This window comes from Musca vetustissima, unplaced genomic scaffold (genome assembly GCF_032173495.1).
Source record: "Musca vetustissima isolate MV318-11 ecotype Yass unplaced genomic scaffold, APGP_CSIRO_Mvet_v1 utg1128, whole genome shotgun sequence".
Taxonomy (NCBI): domain Eukaryota; kingdom Metazoa; phylum Arthropoda; class Insecta; order Diptera; family Muscidae; genus Musca; species Musca vetustissima.
In genome coordinates, this window is record NW_026877321.1 from 108,428 (window position 1) to 123,591 (window position 15,164).

Below are 15,164 nucleotides of genomic sequence, written 5' to 3' on the forward strand. Positions count from 1 at the left end.
AAAAGGTTAATTTAGTCGGTAATGTGATGAAGGCTATGTAAACACCATGTTAATTTCGGTATGTTCGAATTTAGGGATCAGGTGTAAATCAAGAAAAAATTGTGGAAAGTTTGAGATCATAATATTTAAGATGAGGTGTGAAATTGTAAAAATCTATACCAGTCGCCCTATACTTATGAAGATACGGCTCCTGGAGGAGTGCAATGACGATGTAGGATAAGGCAGCTGCTGTACCACGCTTTGAGCGCGTTTATACTACTAAATCCACTCAATTCCACAGCGTATACGTCACCTTAATCATGTTCACAAATTCACTGGATTATATTTGATGTATACGCTATGGAATTTATATCGTTCAACTCTTGCTTCTACATTCAGAAGGAGCAATTGTTATTTCGGCAACCCGTAAAGCAACTCACCCTTGTTCCCTTGAACAGGTAGTTTTTTTCCGGCAGAGTCCGTGGCGAACTTAACGACAATGCCGAATTCTTCCCACTGATGTTACCACAACATTTCGTGGACCGCGACTGCCGCCAGATTTGTATCTTAACAAAGGCGTCCAATGTTATTAATGGATTTCTTATGGAAGTATAAAGACTCCTTAGTTAATGACCTTGATTCATTTGAACAAGATGACCTGATCAAACCGAATGTTCCGACAATCAACTTCGTGGTTGAGGAAAAGGTCCTTCAGATACCTATAGACTCAATCAATGATGGTTGATTGGTTTTGTGGTTGAACATCACCATGGTTGATGCTCACTTGAGAATTTTATCCTCTTTACAGCCACTGGTTGTGTTAAATTTTTGGACTGGGTTGTTGTTCAGAAGGTGATTGCGCCCTGGCAGCCTTTCAAAAGTCTTTCTATGGGTTCTCATTCTAGCTGACTACGACAATTTAAGGACTTCGCAACTTTCAGGGTCCTCTTCGAAGATCCTGATTGATTAAAAGACCCTGGCATCATTTTCATAGTTTTTTCCTTAGTTGGAGGGGTAACCAAAGCCACTTCGATCCATACTTCCGTATTGTTATTTGGATAGTTCCATGATAACTTTCCAATTAATTATACCCTTCACCACACTGTGGTACTGGGTATAATGTCTTTGCGCATATGTTTGTTTGAGAATATGCATATAATCACTTTCTGAGTCGATTTATGCATGTCCGTCTGTCCGTCCGTCTGTCCATGTATTTTTGTTAACAAAGTACAGGTCCCATTTATGATCCGATTTGGATGAAATTTGGCACAGGTCACTTAATTGGCCCAAGGGCCAAAATTTTCGGTATTTTGAGGTTCTTGAGCGCGTTTTTTAACTGAATTCGCTGAAATTTGGTACTTTGAGTTCTTATTGGGTAGCAAATCTCCCTACCAAAAATTATAAATAAAGGTCAATTTTTTCGGATAGCCCCATATAAGATTACCCCCAATTTTCGGTATTTTGGGGGTTTTGATCGCATTTTTCGACCGAATTCGCTGAAATTTGGTACTTTGTGTTCTTATTGGGTAGCAAATCTCCATACCAAACATTATAAATAAAGGTCAATTTTTTCGGAAAGCCCCCATATAAGGGTACCCCCAATTTTCGGTATTTTCGGGTTCTTGGGCTCGTTTTATAACTGAATTCTTTGAAATGTTGTACATTGGGTTCTTATTGGGTACCAAATTACTCCACTAAAAATTATAAATATAGGTCCAGTTTTTCTGGTAGTCCCCATATAACGGTACCCCCAAATTTTTGGTATTTTGGGGGTTCTGATCGTATTTTTCGACCAAATTGACTGTAATTTAGTATGTCGAGTTCTTAATAGGTAGTACATCTCTTCACTATAAATTATAAATATTGGTCAATTTTTTCTGGTAGCCCCCAGGTTTTGAGGTTCTTGAACCAAATTCTTTTTTCTGGTACATGTATTATGTCTTTGTGCATATGTTTGTAAGAGGCAAAAGGAAACGAGACAGACACATGGTTCCGCTTGAGAATATGCATAGAATCACTTTTTGAGTCGATTAAAGCACGAAATTTGGCACAGCGTAACAAATTAGGTCTTGAATGATGTGTGTTAAGTTTCCTGAATCCTGAAGATATGGCCAAATGAACAATTTAGTATCGGTTGCAGAATGACCTGTTTATGGTTCCAATTTCATTTTACTGGTCTATCGCGTTGATGGGAGGGTCATCAGCACCAAAACCCACTTCAACGACCATTTGCATATGAAGTCTCCAACTTCCACTGCCCGCCATGTAGAAGGGACTTAAGGAGTGCACTGTGAACAAAATAAAAAATTTTCAGACAAAAAATCCGCATTTATATTATTAGAATCGTAGTTTTGTTACGATCCCCCTTATGCGGCACTGTAATCCATTATGTCCAACTAGCTCAGGCTGGCATTTTTGCCCCAGGTCGGTTCCAACCCTGAAACCACCCTGAGATTGGCATCACTATTTAATGAAGTTGTCTGCACCACAACCTGGTTCCGCTATTTTTTTCATTAAAATCAATTTTAATATTGTTTTGGAATACGCAACAGCTTTCTAATTATATATAGTTTATTAAGATCAGTTAAAAAATGTTTTCTGTTGTATTATTATCCGTTGAATAATATTGAAAATTGTGTTCAATAAATGCAAATTCTTCTAATAAAAAGTTTCTGTGACAGGATCGGATAAGAACAATGGTTTACTAAATGCCTTCTCGCACACAGTGAATTTTTCGATGTCCCTCCTCAAAATTTTGTTGCACAGTTCGTTTTTATTGATGTTTTCGACTAATTGTAAATACTAAAATAATATTTAATTTCAGCTTTCCAATTATTGTAGGCAGCAACCATTAGACGAAACATATAATCTCCATAGCCTAAAGGTAGCAATTTGAAAAGGTTTTTATCCAAAACTAGATTTTCAGCAATGATATCGTGCTGAAAATAAACGGAAATGTGTAATTAGAAATTAATAATAATAATAAATAAAATTAATTGAAAAAAAAAAACAAAAAGGTAAGCTAGATCACTTTCGACCAGACCGAAATGTTGGTAGTTTCGTGAAAAAAGCAAGGATTTCCCCCTCAAATCACCTTATCAAAGTACTCACATCGTATGGACAGCTATGATTTATATTCGTATCTTTCAGCAAATATTTGGCTAAAATATCCAAAATCGGATATTTTTCACGATTCTTCATAAAATTGCAAAAATCTGCTGATGTATTGTATACGTACGGTTGATAGCCATTCGATTTTTTAAAGAATGCTACATTAACCTAAAAAACAAGAACATAATATTTATTTGTGCTAAAATATTTTAAAATTATACTTGCCGAAACATTCGTCACTGGAATTTTTAGCAATTTTGTGGTGATATTTAGACCGACAACTCCGCGTCGTATTAATTTCAAATTACATTTTTCAAATGTGGAAAATGACATATCGAGAGATTTACATTTTAGGTTTGTAAATCGGACATTAGCGGCAGCAAATGCTGTCAGCACTGTCAGCCACACAGAGATGTAACACACGATGAATGTATTGGGCATTGATTCGAATGCTACTGAACTGAAAACAATTATACAGACTGACTAAATATTTATATAAATTATTTTCAATTTGTAATTATAAAACAATTTATTATTTTAATTTTTAGGGTGAAATGAATTTCTTTTTGAAAATTGTGTGAATCATTGGTATTGCAAATGGAGTATATCGGTCAACGTTTGGTCACTTAAAAAGGTATCACACCATTTTCTGTATTTTGAAGGTCTTAGCCGAATGTGTATACTTCGAAAAACGGATAAGAGCTAACGAATCATTGTGCATAATAACAATGCGAGTCATTACATATCGGTACAGACAAGCGTCTTTTTGGCCAGCCAAAAAACGTGGAATGGATGGGTCATCCGCCATGCAGCCCTGTCACCTGACTTCTCTGGCCAAGAAAAAGCATGACCAGAAGATGATGTTAAGGTTTTCGGAAAACATATTCTGGTGTTGTCCCAATCGAAGTAGAAAGATATAATTTTTTGATGATATATACAAGCATTCTCGATACTATGCCAGAAATATATATATATATGATATATGACGCACACTATGGGAAAAATCTTCACAGATTAAATTCTATTATTAGAACAAATAGTTTATTGATATGTATTTTGTGTTTGGGATTAGGCTAAGCAAGAGTTGTTTAATTAGAACCTAAGGATAAATAATTTACAATAAAATTATTGGCTTACAACCACTCAAATTTTGGTCGGGGTCACCGTGTCGTGTCATCTTAATGTATTATACAGGCGAGCTGCGGCTGTCTGTATATTTTTAATACGCACTGTGTGTTGAATTTTAGTCTCATTTATAGCTATACGGGCCATATTTAAGATTGTAATGTGTTTCCCCCCTCACCACGTTATGAAAGTACTTACATCGTATGGACAACTATGATTTATATTAGTACTATCCAGCATATGTTTGTCTATAATATCCAAAATCGGATATTTCTGTCGGCTTTTTAAATAATTACAAAAATCTGCTGATGTATTGTATATGTACGGGTGGTAGCCATTCGATTTTTTAAATAATGCAGTGTTAACCTATTTTGCAGAGTTAACATTTGAAGCATCTTTGTGGACGGAATCTTAACTTAGGAGACTACTGAAAGATTAGATCCTTTCCAAAGTGCCATCCACAATTCGTACGAGAAAATTTCGTTATTTCCCGTTAGACAGTTTATTATCTTGATACCCCTTTGCTCGAAGGCGTGCCAAACTAATAATTCCCTTGATCGTCCTTTCCAGAGATTGCTGAACGAACGACCAGTTTCAAAGAACAAACAGTGACTATCGCTGATTCTACCTTTTGGGTCAGCTTTGTGATCGATGTGTTGTATGGCGTATTGCCATGTGCCTTAGAGTTGACTTTTCCCAGAGGAGGTAGATGCCGTTTCTCTTCTTGGCTGTTTCTCCATGGTTTTATGTTCAAAGGCGGCCCATTCGATGTTGATATGTCAACCAGACCCGAAGTCATCGTCTACTTAAGTGTAGGCTGTGGACCTTCGGAGGAGCGAATTCGTTTCACAGACTTCGTTCGTTCGTTAGCATACCGACAGAGGAAGGACTAGGTGCCTTACTTTAACCCACTTTTTATTTGCTCCACACCTTTACCAGAGGCAGTGGGCATCACCAACTTTAAAACTTTGCTCGTTCTTTGGGTTCTGCTTGATTCGTAAGGAAGATCCTTTCCTTCTGCAGTTCAAGATGGAAAGTGGGTTGTTGTTGTTGTAGCAGCCTTATTGCATTTACACAATGGGCTGAGGTGACAGACGTTGGCCGAGTAAGACTCGGGTCGTTTCGGATCGTAGATCCCTCTGTCTTGGAAACGTGGAAAGTGGGTGGGTATGCTTGTTGTCGGCATGTACCCATACAGGACAAGTCGTAGTCAGCCATGTCTACGGTTGGGCATCAAGGTCCATTCTATCTTCGGATAGGTCCTACCGTTTTAGTCGCTGACCATCTCTTTCGGTAGACATCGATTCACTTGCAACCTACTTTTGAAGTTTATTATCGGCATGTGTCGACATAGGACCAGTCGGAGTCAGTCCTGCCTTATGTTGGGCATCAAGGCTCATATTTTCTTCGTTAGAGCCACAGCAATCTTCCCTCAGCAGGCTGTCCTGCTCATCATCAGTTAGGGTCAGAGGGGACATACTTCTCCGGGAGTATGTCTCCTCCTTGTTTTTCCCAGACAAGACTGCTTCCCGCTTCCCGCCAGTAAATTAGAATAAAATAATAAATTTATTTATTTTATCCTAATTTAATTTTTAAAGGAACCTACCCCAATTCATTTTTGATCCACGGTGGTTCGACGATCCCTGATGTTTTCACCCGTATCAAATAAAAATCGCTAAATTAGCAACACATGTTCGCTTCGAACCAAAACAAACCCGAAGAGTTCGACCACAATACGAGTCAGACGAACGGAGCACGTTATTTTATTGAATTTGATTGGTCCGTTACAATCGAACTTACCGCTAAAACGATGGATGGATGTTGCGGCTGAGAATGTAAACAAACAAAGGCACAACGTCAAGAGATTGTTATGGCAACCGACCGATTGTGTACGTGCAGGGTGTGGGGGTGGGACATTTTCTTATTTTGTTTTGTTCTCAAATTCCTACTGAAATAAATCGCATCGTGTTTGAACGATGACGAAAGTGGATGAAACCGGTTTGGGAAGAAAGGATACATAGCATAGTTAATATGCAGCATGTTCTATGTTTGCTTCAAGGGAAAATATACGCCGATGTTCTTATAAGATTTTCTTTTTATTTCTGAATTCAAAGAACATGTTGTTTTGTATCTCTGCCTGAAAACAACTACACATATAGGTAGGTAGGTACGTACTGCCGATGGTGATGATGATGGTGGTCTCTGAAGGAATGTATGCAGTTTGTGGTGTTGTCTATGGCTAATTATAGAGTTGCCAGGTTGTAAATAATTGAAAATAAGAGGAATTAGATGGATGGGAATCGTAATGGAACGACATAGACGACACATAAATATCTCGAGCCATATAGGTATTTTGATAATCCAAGGAGCATTGAACAATTAATTTTATTTCATTTCACGAAAACCAAAACTGATTCATTTGATGTGATTTTTAACCACATTGTGACCAAATGTGTTATAATTTTTTGTTAATTTAAATTATTTATTGAAATTTCAGTAGTATTGGCGGTTTATTTGGGATACCATTTGTATTCGTAAAGAAGCAATAAATAGCTTCTGGGGAGAATATCCCAACAAAAAACTACGGGAGCTGATGAGAATCAGTGGCGAGATCCGAAACTATAGTCTTCCCTGCCTTACCCCTCGGCGGACAATGCCATACATTCCCCTCTAATAAATAGTTGTTTTTTATAAAAATGACATACATTCCCCTTTAATTAATACTTGTTTTTTTATAAAAACAACAAACTGGGATTCAGCCTGAATATTTTGCAAAAACAAAATTTATTTCAATTTTACTTTCTTATTAAAGTATTCATTTCAATTTTAAAAACGAAGTAATACTGATAAAATTAGTATATTATTAATGAATAAATAAATTTATATGAAAAGTTTTTGTAAAGAACTGGGTAAAATTAAAGTTCGCCTATTTAACAAAAACATGACTTTTTGAATTTTTTAAAAAGTCTAACCTAAATGCTCAATGAATAATTTTTTAAATGGCCGCAGTATCCTAACAGTGCAAGGGTAGCATAATCATTATTCATTTAATTGAAGTCTGGTATAAATGGTTGGGCGAGATAAAATTTATTATATAATTTTTAGTCAAAAAGCTAAAATAAATTTAAAAGACGTGAAGACCCTATAAATCTTTATTTTTAGGTAATTATAATTTTAAGAATTTTTTTGTTATGATTGCTAAAAGTACTTTATTGGGGTGAAATTAAAATTAAAAAACTTTTAATTAATAAAATCATTAATTAATAATTTATCCGTTATTATAAACGCACGTTACTTCAGCTCAAGCATAACTTGACAATTTTTTAAAGCTCAAGAGTTGAAGGCTTATCTGAATAAATTCAATATTTCCTGCAGCGCCATAAAAAAATTATAATGGGGCCAAATCGCATGTTTTTGGTGTCCAGTTTATATCGCCAATGATCTGCTGTTTACAAGAATTTGAGACATGGTCGATAATTTAAACATTCCATAAAAGTAGGATCAACGGTAAATTTCAGTACTAATCTATTAGTATATTTCTGTACTAATCTAATGATACAATTTGGAAAATATTTTATTAAAGTTACATATTTGCAAATATTTCTATACCAAAAATATGTACCGAGCAAAACATTATATCGAAAATGAGCGCTCTGGTATTGAAAATTAAAAGAAAAAAAAACTCAAAGGGCAAAGCCAACGTCAAATGGCAAAAACTATTGGTAGGTCAAAAAATTTTATTTAAAAATAATAATAATTTGCTAAGAGGTAGAACCCGAAAAACTACTGTTAAAAATCCATTGGGACATATTTGTATCTACTGAAGCTATCAGTTCCTACTTGGAAGTTCTTGTTTCCAATAGGACTATTAGACGCCTATTGGTGGAAAATTATCTGTTCAGAAGAACATCCAGGAAAGTCCCATTCGTGACTAAATGGCATCGTTGAAATCGTATGTTATTTGCCAAATCGCACATATTTTGGGAAGGTCCGATAATTCGCAAAAAAAAAAAAAACAAAATGGGCAGAACAAAGAACAAGAAAAACGTGAGCTAATCGAGATGAACAGGAGTCAGAATGACATTTACCAACGAGAAAAAAAAACAAACCGAAGGCTTTGGTGCAGGCACATCCTCTTGTAGAGATGAAGATGGAAACCTGGCGACAGATACAGATAGCGTATTGAAGATCTGGAAGGCTCATTTTGAAAAGCGATAAGAGATGACGGTATATATTGTATACCACCTAGATAATCGGCTGTAGAACATTAATGCAGCAAGTGCCGATGGATTACCAGCCGAACTATTTAAGTCTGGTTGTCCGATACTGGTCACGAGCATGTACCGTCTGATTAGTACCATGTGGCTAAATGAATGCATGTCCAATGATTGGAACCTCAGCATCCTGTGTCCCGTGCACAAAAAAGTAATCAAGATGATTTGTGCTAACTATAGAGTAATAAGTCTCCTTCCCATCGCATATAATGTGCTATCCAGGAAACAAAATGATTTGTGCTAACTATAGAGCAGAGCACCGATTTGCTCGATTTTACTCGCGAGTGAAAAATACTCCCTAGTAGGAGTAAGTAAAGAGTACGAGTTTTTTAGGGAGTATACTCTCCACTCTTTTATTTTGTTTGGGAGTGCTCGCGAGTACTCCTTGTTGAAGAAAAAGAGTGCGAGTCAAAATGTTCGAAATAGAGTAAGAGTTCACTCTAAGAGTGAAGTCGAGTGGACAAATAAATTTGGTTGTTTGGTTATTTGTGTGTGTGTAGTAGCAAAAAATTTTTTTTGATGTTGATCTTTTGTGTGCTGTGGGGAGATAGATCATGTTCAAAAAACATAAAAGGACATTGATTATTTTGTTTATTAAAAATGTTTACACATGTGAGGTACAAATAAAAATCTTATATGAAATGACTTACATAAAGAGAACGCAGAGAACGAACTTGTTGATGCGTGCTTTCCCAGCAGTACTGCAAACCAAACATCACAAAACAAACAAACAATGCACACAGACAACATTAAGTAAAACAACGGCATCACAAACAAAAATAAAAGAGTACTCGGCAAGAGTGTAATCTGCTCGATTTCGAGCGTATTTCACTCTCACTCGAAAACGAGCGAAGCACTTGCGCTCTTATTTGAGTGGCAGAGAAAAATAGAGTATACTCTATTTACTTTTTCTACTCGCAGGAGTACTCCCGCTCGAATTCGAGCGAGTTTCACTCTTTACTCGAATTCGAGCGAGCATTTCGGAGCTCTGCTATAGAGTAATAAGACTCCTTCCCATCGTATATAAAATGCTATTCAGCGTGCTGTGTGAATGACTTATACTAATGGTCAATGACATTATTGGACCATACTAATGCATCATTGAACAGATTTTCATTCTGCGCCAGATCCTGGAAAAGAACAACGAAAAACACATCTACATTTTCCACCAATTCGCTACAACTACAAAGGCGCATTCGACACCCCTATCCGTTCAGAGGTGTTCAAAGTCATGTCTGCGTATGGCATTCCTGCGAAATTAATTAAAGGACCGATCGGAGCCCTCCAATACCGAACGAGGATTCAGGCAAGGTGATAGTTTGTCGTGTTACCTTGTAACATCCTGCTGGAAAAGGTCATATGAGATGCAAATATGTACAGAAATGGCACTCTTTACACCAAACAGCATATGTTACTCGCCAACGCCATCGACATAATGGATCGAACATTGCGAGCGGTAACAGGAGGAATCTGCTAAAGTGGGACTGGCAGAAAATGGCGAGAAGACCAAGCTGATGGTATCAACGCGCAGACGACCAGTAGACTCGGACCAACTGTGTAACTTGAAAACTACAGCTTCGAGATAGTGAACGATTTTATATATGTGGCGGTCCCGACATAAACAAAACTAATAACATCAGCTTTAAAATCCGGAGGAGAATAGTGTTGACCAACAGATGCTACTATGCAAGCAAGGCCACCTCCCGCCAGACCAAACTCACACTCTACAAAACGCTGATATTGCCCGTGCGGTTGCATGGATCTGAAGCATGGGTACTTGTGCAATGACGTATGACCTTTTTCAGCAGGATGTTAAAAGCGTCACACGACTGTGATTAATTACGCTTAATTTCAGTTATTTTTAATTCTTTTTTTCATTTTTGAGATCAGCGGACTTAAATTTTTTTATTGAATCAAGTAAACAATTTAGATTTGTTTCTGTAAAAAAGAAGAATAAATATGCTTATCAATAAAACGAAATGGAATGCCAGACATATGCCCTTATAAATAATTTTTTGCAATTTATTTAAAATAAAATGGGTTGACCCTATTTTTTTGTCCGTCACTATATGTATACAATAATAAAAAAAATATAAACATATTAATAAAAAACATTTATATTTATTACTAAAAAAACTGTAAATCATAAGCGGTTTCTTCGGCTTTATAAGTTCATCATCCTGCCTCACAAACTGTCACAATTTTGAAAAAATTATAAATTTAATAAAAAAATGTTCCACCTCGACAGTAATTCCGTAGACCTTCACCAAACGTAGGCTGGCTGACAAAAACTTTTTATACCCTACACAACTATGTTGTCAGGGTATTATAGCTTTGTGCAGTCCCAAAAGTTTGTAACGTATACCGATCGTCATATCTCGACTAGCTGAGTCGATCTAGACATGTGTGTCCGTCCGTCCGTCTGTCCATTATATTTTGTAAACACGATACAGACCACTCCACAAACTCCGCGAATTTTTGCATGGAGAAGGTGATCGGGCCAAAGAATAAGCATGCCTATTTTGATAAAGATTGGTCAATATTTAGCGGGTCAAATGGACCCAGACTTTTGTGTGGAAAATGACAAAATTTGTATTCTATGGCGTATATATTTACTCCTGAAGGACATAGACCCGAGAAGTTGATAGTATATCCTAGAGGAGTGGTTTAACTTTACATTGATACCAATTGTATTATCGTGTGTACTCGGATGTGGGAGTTACACTATTTACAGGTCCTTACGTATTCATATATTATTTAGTAACCCATTACCACACTAGAGGGCGGAAATATATCGCGGATCGCTTTGAAATTTTCCATGGTCATGGACAACGCCTATAATTTTCGGTGATGATCAGATAATAATATTTGGATGAAGTGACCCGAAAACTTAATTTTTTGTGCTTTTTTATGAGTCGATTTATAGGCCACTATTGAAAGCCGAACTTCACAACACAGCCCACGGTGAAGGGAATCTGGACAAGTAATTAGAAGGGCTGTACTGAGCATTAGTTATATTTGTTGACCTCTAGTCGGTCAATATGGAGCAAATATCGCGAAATATTGCCTTAGCTCAAGACTACACCGCAGAAAGTTAGATTTTCGTGTAAGTTGTGTAGGGTATCATATGGTCGGCCCCGTCCGACTATACTGCTCCGCTCACTGGTTTACTTTGTTTTTATTTCAAATTAAATTATCAACTTTAAATGGTACACATAAACGCTTCAAACACCTTCAACGTGTAACATGGCTACCCTACAAATTCTCCTTTTCCGCTTGCTGGTCTCTCCGCCGAATACAAACATGGTTGAGAGTTCGAATGCGTGCGTGTGTGTGCATGTGCTGCTCTGTTGTGGTTGCGTCTCTCTGGCATTGTTTGGGTTGTTAGCCAGCTTGTAGTGTAACCAACAAACAGTTGTATTCGTCTACGTCGGTTTGTCGGACATCGAAAGAACGAGCGCATGTCGTCGTCGTACTTTCACTAGTGCTTCCTTCCGTCCGTTTTAAACTTAACGTTATTTCTCGTTTGCTTGTTGATGGCTTTAATTTAAAACAAATGTGTTTATGAAACGAAACAAATAAAATGTTTCTTGTTTGGGCTTGTTATTGTTGTTAATGTCAAGAGTGTCGTGAGTGCAACATTACAAAAAAAGTATAGAAATAAATAAATAATATTATTATAAAAAAGTAGCAACGACAAAAGAAATTACATATCTTTTGAATACGAAAAATAGTGAATCAAACATATGCATGCATTACAAAGGCATACTAAAACAAAATCACATATCATCGCCTCCCATGTTCTTCATATTATAATCGAGCAGGAGAATAAATAAATAATAACAACAACAAAGCATCAAAGAGAAGAATTATTCAAAGTGAGTGAGTGAGTGCCTTTGTGTGGGGATATATAAAGAATAAGGCCAAAAAGACACAAACAAATTTGTGTGGGGATCTTTGTGTGTGTGATGGTGTTTGTGTCCACTCTCCACATACAAGACAACAGAGAGAGAGAGAGAAACAGAGAAATAGTCTTCCGTGGTATGTGAATAAAAGATCACTACATGTTTCGTTTTGTTTTTAAAATATAGAATAAACAACGACAGCAACAACAACAACAATTCCAATGGTTTTTGTTTATTTTCATGGATGAGATCGTTCTTAGCCATCTATTCTTGGCGTTCCAACTGATCCATGCATAAACCATTCTCACAGTGTTAGTGTGTAAGAGAGTGAATTTTGTATGGCAAGTGTGTGTGTTTGTCCGAAAACATTGTTCGTTTTCATTTGAATGTAACTCTGCCAACTAGAGAGAGAGAGATAGAGTGAGAGATTAAATCATGTTTTTGTTTGATGAAATTTTGTAATGAAACAGGCAATAATCGAAAAATTCTAATTTCAAAACAAAAATTCAAATAAAAAAATAACAGAAGAAGAAGAAGAATTCCATAACAACTACAAACATCCAATTCAAAAAATCAATTTTATAATTCATGTCATACCTACCTATCCGCAGTTCGTGTTGGTGTACACGTAATTAATCCTTTGTCACTTGGCGTCGTTTTTTTTTCTCCTTAAAACCGGAATTCTTTGTTGTCGGGAAGTGGGTGCGTGTGTGTATGTGATGGCGCTTTAACTCATGTTTATTTCTTAGAATTATTGTCCGGTTAAAGTTTCAAAATACAAAGCAAATAACGTTCGAAAAAACAACAACAAAGTTAAAACAAACAAAAAACTTGCATTCCGATATCGCGGGGCTGGCAACAAGTTGTTGCCTTAGTTATGAAACAAACGAACGCGGGTTTTTTAGTTTAAAATTTTACCTGTGATTGGATATTTCCTGGAGTCTCATACATCAAATTAATGTTTATATTATTATAATAACAACAACAGATAATAGTATTAAAATATCATCATCGAAAAGCGTGGAGCAAAACAAAAATTGTTTATAAACTATTTAAATGGATATGCTGTGGAATTATCTTCGACCTCAACGTAAACACGGCATTTAAACATTTCAAATTAGCAGTTCACACCAATTTTATTTAAAGGTTAGTATATTTCACAATATATGAATACAGTGGAATTAGCTTCGAATCCAATACAATACCCAATATATTTTCTAGCGACAGTGATAGCTTTATATCGAAAACGCGATTGCTGAATGTGCCCCGATGTCAAAGGTGCCCCAGTCTACCGTACTCTACAGTTAGCTTTTGTATGTTCTACTATGTTTGCTTTATATTGGAATTTATTTGATTCATTTGCGAAATTGCATCTGTGAGGTAAATTCACAAACATTTGCTTCACCTGTATACGTATTTTTTGTCAACCCTTTGGAAGTAATATTAATGGTTTAGGATAAAATGTATGTTGGTTTGGATACTTATGTTAGAATCCCAGTCTGGCTTAGCTAGATTTTTTGGCCTGTTTAGGCGAAGATATGGTGTGCCAAATTAAAATTTTTCTTTAGAGTTTATTTAATTTTCGAGTTCACCCCCAAATAAAGTTAAAAAACTGACATCGTGGTTTTGATTTTTATACTGTTTTGAACTTTTTCCACGTTGTTTCTTTAGTTATATAAAACCCGCATACAATGTTACTGACCCCTGTATTGTGTCGTAAAATTCGCATATGTGTTTTCCAAATTATTTTGATATAAATGCCAAAAATGATATGAGCAACAAGCGCAAGATCAGTGCACGTAAGGTAAATAAAAAGACGAGACTTAACGAAGAATAAAACATAAAAACAAAATAGAAAAATTAAAACGAGAGAGTTTATGTGCCATAGAAAACCACCAAACACACTTCAAAGCTTGTTTTTCACTCTCTCTCTCTGAGAAGAAACCAATATTCAAAGTTTTATGAATTGCATTCATAAAATACAGAAATCCGGACATTGACAACACTCTTTGAACTCTATTCATATAATACACGAATTACTTGTTTTCTTTAGACCCGTAGACCATAGTGAGGGTAATATTTACATACATAGTATATTTGTTTAAATAAACATTCGGACCATCTCCTAGGTTTGAACACTTTCTAACGGTGTATACCTCCTTTTAAGAAGGTGGTCACTTCTAAGTGCAGGAACTATTTATCGCAAACATAATATAAAGCACAAACGATGCCACCTATAAGAAAACATAATACGGAGGCGTTTGTGGCCACTGGCCGCAAAATAAAACAAACCGAAACGGCACACTTTCGTATGGTTTTTGCATAACTAAATTTTAAAATAAAAATAGATGGAAATTAATTTCATTTCATTTGAATGTGTTTTATTTCAAAAATTTTCCGTTTTTCTAGGTGATTTTGTTTTTTTTTTGTTTTTGGTTAATTATTTCTATTTTATGTTTGTGTTCACACATTTGCACAGTCGTTATTGAAAAGAATTTTCAAATAACTAAGAAAAAATATATATATCGGACACTTGTTTTGCGTTTATAGACAAGAATTATTTGGATTTATTCGCACATAGAATACATTAAATAGGATAGTGTCCGATATAAGAAGAAATCAAAATTTTCGGTCAATACACTTTAAACAATATTGATTGAAATAAAAACGATTTGAGCATATTTGTGGATATTTTTATACCCTTCACCACACTGTGGTACAGGGTATTATGTATTTGTGCATATGTTTGTAACAGGTAAAAGGAATCGAG